We start from the raw sequence: 7,954 nt of genomic DNA on the forward strand, positions 1-7,954 counted from the left end.
AACCACTAAAAATATTTAAATCGTAGCAGTGAAACGGTGTCGTTCGACGTGGTTCAAATAAGCCAGTGTAGGCACAACACGCTTTCTCAAAGTAGAAAATATAACTCTAAAAGAAAATTTTCAACTTTCTTAACTGGGTATGAAAATGTAAATATCTCCGTTATAATATATGTTTCCCTCATATTTCTATTTTTATTTAAATTATTAAAATATTTATGAGTAATCAAGTAATCTCATATATATATATATATATATATATATATATATATATACACGTTCTATTTTTTTTTCTTCCAATTAATTGGTTTGTCATAAAACTCATTCGCATATCCAATATATTTTCATTTTATTATAACTTTATGTAATTATGTTAAATAATGTATGTCAATTAAAAAAAATCATATTTTACATTTAAATATTTCTATTATTTTTTATATTTTTATTTATATTTTTCTTTCACATGAGAATATTTAATACTCTCAATTTAAGTGTTTAATAACATAAATCTTTCATTTACTAGGTGATATAAATTTTTTTTTACTTATTATTATTAATTTTTGTTTCATTTGAAGATCTATTTTGATTCGCTAAAAAAATTTTCTTTAAATCTCAACTATTGAGTATATATATATATATATATATATATATATATATATATATATATATATATATATATATATATATATATATATATATATATATATATATATATATATATATATATATATATATATATATGTTGATATTTGATAAGTTTTCTTATATCTCTAAGGTATTTTTCATCTTATCATACCCTTAATTATACATTTTTTTCTTTGTGCGATTTCTTTCAATAGTCTCTCAAATTGTTTCTAAGAAACACATTTGTTAATTTTTTAATATTTTTATTTGTTATTTATTTTCATCATGTACAATATATTTCAATATATTTTATCTAATTATTTTTATTTTCTAACTCATTATCAATCATATTGTAATTTTCACTATAATTGTATAAATAACTTTTATTTATTCCAATATAAAAATTTAATGTAATCGTCATGAATATTTTTTTATCACCATCCAACATATATTGGAGTTCAAAAGATACAAGATCTATGTTAAGATTTTATTATTATGTTTATTATTTGTTCTTTGTGTCATTTTGATAAAAGATCTAGTGATGTATTATCAGTGTATAAAAAAAGATTCATTAAATTTTAACAAATTGAAGTAAACAAATATTTAAAATATATTTTAATTAGAATATTTTTTTTCCTTTTATATTTTCTTAAAAATATTTTTAAATTTTATTAACTAGGATTCATTAATGTTGCACTTTGCAAATTTAATAAATGTTTTGATTCTCATGAAATTTTATTTGGTATTTTAATCTAAATATAAATAATTATATTTTATTTCAAATTATTTGATATCGAAGAAACAACTATCCTCCTAATATTGAATATTTGATAATATTATGTTTTCTTTACCGTAATTTTTATTATTTTATAAAAATTAATTGAAATTAATATTGAAGTAGTAAAAATACGGGTACAAATATGAATACGAGATTATATCCATTACCCGATAAGAATGAGGATGAAACAAAAGTTTGTTGCATGTTGAGTTTAGATATAAAGATATAGATAAATTTTTTTCTATGAGGATGAGTATGAGATAACAAAACTTGTTCCCGTCTCGTTGTTATTTATATGTTAGTAAAGAACCGTAATACATATATTATATTTACGTAATTAATTTTGTTTAATACAATTATGAAATGTTTTAATTAATAGAATAGTTATATTAATCTGCATGTCATGATAAAGGATGTAATCAATAAAACTTTTTAAATAATCAACTTTAACGTATATATTTGTGTCTCAGAATTTAAGGTACTTTATTGTTACAATGGTTGTCATTATTATTTTATTATTATCATCATTATAAATAATCTTCATAGAGACAACTCTGTAATTTGAAAATTCAATGACAAGAGTTTCAGTGTTGTTTCCTTGCGTCCTGGTTTTATTTCTTGTAGTATTTGCATCAGGTATCTTCCACTCATTTTCTTTATACAATTATCTGTATTTTTTATTTATTAAGAATTTATGTACGAATCTAAATTTTACTGAATAAAACAGAAAACTAATATTATATAAAAAAATTTATAATCTTTTAATTTTAAGATTTTATATCAGAAGGGACGTATGATAAAAATTAAATAAAAATGTGATTGATGGGAGTTTTGTGAAAAAAATAATGGATAAAACACCAATTTGATTCAGAAAAATGATGAGATCCTTATTATTTTTACTATTTGTATAATTACTAATTGGAGGAAGATGAGAAATTTGTGTAGGTATGGTGAATGGTTGTAACTACCCATGCCATGGCCCACATGATCCTTGTGGTAATCTGCACTGTCCTGGTTGCGTAAAGCAATGCGTGAAGTCATGCTGCCTTTGTAATTGCAATGGAAATGAAACACCAGAAATAAACATGTAAACATTTAATGTCTTTGATGTGAGATTTATGAGTAATAAATAAGAGAAGTTTAATTCTACTTCATCCGTTGCATTTCATATAACTCATTCTCAAACTGAACTAAAACAAATATATTTTTCCTCTAATAATCTCATATTGCTTATAAATTAATCATAATAACAATAATAATAGTAAATATGTTACTTAAAACATTTATTTTCATTTCAACGACTCTTTTGTTTCGTTAATTTTTTTTATTATATATATATATATATATTTTTTTTTTATATTTGATTTTTTTTTTAAATCTCTAAGGTATTTTTCATTTATCATATCCTTAATTATACATTTCGTTTGTGCGATTTCTTTCAATAGTTTCTCAAATTATTTCTAAGACACACATTTGTTAATTTTTTTTATATTTTTATTTGTTGTTTATTTTTATCATGTAGAATACTATTTTGATATATTTTCTAATTTTTTTTTCTGACTCATTGTCAATCATACTGTAATTTTTTCACTATAATTGTATAAAAAAAATTATTTATTATAATATAAAAATTTAATGTAATTACCATGAATATTTTTTTATCACCATCCAACATATATTAGAGTTCAGAAGATACAAGATCTATGTTAAAATTTTATTATTATGTTTATTATTTGTTCTTTGCGTCATTTTGATCAAGGATGGATCAAGTGATGTATTATTAGTGTATAAAAAAGAGATTCATTAAATTTTAACAATTTGAAGTAAATAAACATTTAAAATATATTTTAATTAGAATATTTGTTTTCGTTTTATTTTTTTTTAAATATTTTTAAATTTTATCAATTAGGTTTCATTAATGTTTGCAGTTTGCAAATTTAATAAATGTTTTGGTTCACATGAAATTTTATTTGGTATTTTAATCTAAATATAAATAATTATAATTTATTTCAAAGTATTTCATATCGAATAAACAACTATCCTCCTAATATTAAATATTTGATAATATTATGATTCCTTTGCCATAATTTTTTATTATTTTATAAAATTAATTAAAATTAATAGTAAAAAAACGGGTAGAGGTATGAGTACGAGATTATACTCGTTATCTGATGAGGATGAAGATGAGACAAAAGTTTGTTACACATTGAGTTTGGATATAAAAATGAGAATAAATTTTATCTAAAAAGGTGGATATGAAATAGCGAGACTTGTTCCCATCCTGCTTCGTTACTATTTATATGTGAGTAAAGAGATGTAATACATATATTATATTTATGTAAGTAATTTTGTTTAACACAATTATGAAATGTTTTAATTAATAGAATAGTTATATTAATATGCATGTCATGATAAAGGATGATAAAGGATGCAATAGTTAAAACTTTTTAAACAATCAACTTTAACTTATATCTTTGTGTCTTAGAATTTATGGTACTTTATTGTTACAATGGTTGTCATTATTATTTTATTATTATCATCATTATAAATAATCTTCATAGAGACAACTCTGTAATTTGAAAAATCATTCTGTAATCCCTTTAAACACAGAGACATATCAATGACAAGAGTTTCAGTGTTGTTTCCTTGCGTTCTGGTTTTATTTCTCGTAATATTTGCATCAGGTATCTTCCACTCATTTTTTTTAATACAATTATCTGTATTTTTTTATTTATTAAGAATTTATGTGCGAATCGAAATTTTAATGAATAAAAATGAAAACTAATATTATATAAAAGATTTATAATCTTTTTATTTTAAGATTTTATATCAGAAGGGACGTATGATAAATTAAATCGAAATGTGATTGATGTGAGTTTTGTGAGAAAATAATGGATGAAACACTAATTTTATTCAGGAAAATGATATAATTCTGATATTTTTTTCTGACATTATATAATTTAGTGTGAATTACTCATTTTTTTAAAATAAAAAATAATAATAATACACTAATCAATTATCTACGTTAAATCACGATAAAATGAAAAATTAAAGTTATGAAATACTAGTGTAAACACAGGCGCTATCGCGTCTGTGTGTACGCATTTTTTGAATTATATTAAGAATTGATGATATTGTAATGTTATTAATTTAATAAACAAAATAAAAGTATATTTATAAAAAATAAAATAAAATGTACGAAGAAAATAAGAGAAAAATAACTATTGATGAATAGTAAGAGAAAAAAAGAAAAAAGAGATAAGTAAATAATTTTATAAAAACTTATAAAAATAACCGTTAATTTTTAAAAATTTAATAAATAATTAAATTATAAAGGGTAAAGTTGGAATTATGAAATGTGGACACAAAAGAGGGAATCCCCTTTATATATAGTTATAGATAATATATATTGTATAATTATTGATTGGACGAAGATGAGAAATTTTTGTAGGCATGGTGAATGGTTGTAACTACCCGTGCCGTGGCCCACGTGATCTTTGTCGTAATCTGCACTGTCCTGGTTGCGTAAAGGAATGCGTCAAGTCTTGCTGCCTTTGTAACTGCAATGGAAATGGAAAACCAGAAATAAAGATGTAACAATTTTATGTCTTTGATGTGAGATTTATCAGTAATAAATAAGAGAAGTTTCATATAACTCATTCTCAAACTGAAGTAAAACAAATATATTTCTCCTCTAATAATTTCATATTGCTTAGAGATTAATAATAATAACAACAATAATAATAGTAAATATGTTACTTAAAACATTTTTTCATACATATTAATTTTATTGATTAGCAGCGGAAATGTTTGCTTACGTGTAAGTATATATATATATATATATATATATATATATATATATATATTTATCATGATAAAAGAAAATTATCATATGATTTTTATATTAAAAATATTTAATTGAGTTTAGAAAATATTAATAGAACTTAAAAATAGTGTAATAAAATGAAATATATTAATAGTAAATTTGAGGAAGAGTTGTGTATACTAAAACAACAGTTACAAAATGTTATAAAAGTAAATTAAAAAAATATTTAGAAAATTTAAAAGATAAAATAAAAAAAAAAATTATTATAGACAGAGAACAAAAAACGTATATTGTTATATATAGTTATAGATAAATATCTATGATGCAACGATACTTCAACTTGGGTCACGTATCTAAATCTGTATTGTGTTCGATACTTTAGGATACTTTATCGATACTTATCAATAAAGTATCTAATTTATAAAGTAATAGTATACTACAAGTAAATCTTTGAATAATGAACAATTTTAGTGACAAAAAATAATTAGTCACTATATAGTGATCAAATTAACAACTAAAATAGTTCCAAAAAATTATAATTGATCTCTAGATTGATGATTAAAATAGTTTCAATTATGAATTGGTTTCTAAATTGGTTACTAAAATTAGCTGTCAAATTTTAGCTACCAAAATAATTAGTCTCTAAATTGGTCTCTAGCATATTTTTGATTACTAAAATTGATCATTATATAAGAGTTTTCTTTAAATAGTATTTCTACGATGACAATAATTTGTATTGTTATTTTGACAACTTTAGTATATATAGTTTTAATGTTGATTCACATAAAAACAATCCTATATTTATTATGTTTTTAAGAAATATTGTATATTTTTCAATATTCATATACCACGTATATCTCACGTATCTTATTTTGAAAATAAACGTAACTGACATATCAGATACGTGTCGTATCCAATACACATATAGTATTTGTGCATCATAGATAAATATAATTATTGAAGTAATTTATTTAAAATAAACGATTAAAAGTGTTATTTAATAATATAAAAGCATATATTTTACATGTTGGAACTTTGTAATTTAATCCTTTTGAAATGCTAACGACATCTCTGTATTAACATGCTATAAAATTTAAAATTTTGATTATGCATATAAAAAAAAATTGTATTTTGACAACGTCAATAATCGAATAAAATAGTAGAAAAAATTATAAGCAGATCATCAAAATAATCAGACATATTATATTCACAAAATAAATTAAGTTTTATAATAAAGATAATGTTATGTAATATGAAATTTGGTCAGTCAAACATAACGTACAACCTTCATTAAATTTAGAGTATTAATTGTTGAATAATTTTAAAACAGTATTAAATGTTGAAACTGTAGAATTAATCTTTTAAATTATACATAACCTCCTTTAGGACATTTGGAGTGAAAAAAAATTGAATTTATAGATAAAATTTGTAAAAATATGATGGATGATTCGAATAATATGATAGATAAAAAATAAAATTTTAATATATTAAAGTATAATATTACAATTTTATTCTTATATTTAAAATAAATATTATATTAATATTTTATTTTATTTTTATTATTAACATTATTATTATTTAAAAATATTAGTTATTATATATAAACACAAACCCAATGGAATCGGTTCAACATTATTGGAATCGATTCCTACCACCAAAAACTCAATATTACTATTATTATTATTAATTATTATTATTATTATTATTATTATTATTATTGTACAAACTTTCAAAACCGTGGAATCAGATCTAGTAGACGGGAAATCAGATCCAATTATATTTATTTAATTATTTTTTGTTTCTAGTAATATTATTAATTATTAATATTATAAATTAATTAAGTATTGGTTTTTTATTACTTAATCATATTATCTATAATTACTTTATATATTATTATTTTTCTACTAAATTGTAATTAAAGTTAATATTACTATATAATTAATTTAAAATTTGTTAGTTCACATCGACAATATGATAAAATTATAATATTAAAACATGGTATAATAGAAAGTTAGTGTGTTTAAAGGTCTCCACCTCATTTTTATCATTAAATATTAAATATTGTTGAAAAAAGTTACCCATATACTAAACGGGTACAAAGATTAGTGTAAACAAATAAGGTTATGTATTATTTTTTTGCTTAATTTCAATTATGAAATGTTTTAATTAATAGAGTAATTATATTAACTTGGATGTTATGTAACAATTAAGACTTTATAAATAATCTTCAAAGCTCCAACTTCAACTTTAACCTATATCTTTGTCTCTTATAATTTAATGCACTTTATTATTATTATTATTATTATTATTATTATTATTGTTGTTATAATTATAAATAGGGTTAAATATGGTTTGGTATCTTAATTTTAAGTGAATTTTGAAATTAATTCATTTGAAACTTTGGACCAATTTAATTATTTTTTGAAATACGTGGATTTAGTCATTTTAATCAAATTTTGTTAAGTTTATTTGAAATTTCAAACGCGTTTCACATTAGTATTTGACTTAACATTCAAAAAAATGTATTAAACAATATAAACAACTCAAATACAATCCTGAAATGCGTACCAAAACATCAAATAAACCTAATAAAATTTAATTAAAATGACTAAATCCACGTATTTCAAAAGATGAAAAACTAAATTGGTCCAAACTTTCGAAATAAACTAATTTCCCTGAAGGGACAAAAATATATTTAACTCTTATAAATAATTTAAGACACACACAAT

The 7,954-nt window shown here is 20.9% G+C and overlaps 1 long non-coding RNA gene across 1 annotated transcript; it reads left to right on the plus strand.

Annotated features, from left to right (window-relative positions):
* The first annotated feature begins 1,927 nt into the window (after nucleotides 1-1,927).
* On the plus strand, nucleotides 1,928-2,555 carry LOC114187862. Its single transcript, XR_003605357.1, has 2 exons — nucleotides 1,928-2,035; nucleotides 2,345-2,555. It is a non-coding gene; the product is annotated as an uncharacterized LOC114187862 (long non-coding RNA).
* The last annotated feature ends 5,399 nt before the right edge of the window (nucleotides 2,556-7,954 follow it).

Source organism: Vigna unguiculata, chromosome 6 (assembly GCF_004118075.2).
Source record: "Vigna unguiculata cultivar IT97K-499-35 chromosome 6, ASM411807v1, whole genome shotgun sequence".
Taxonomy (NCBI): Eukaryota; Viridiplantae; Streptophyta; class Magnoliopsida; order Fabales; family Fabaceae; genus Vigna; species Vigna unguiculata.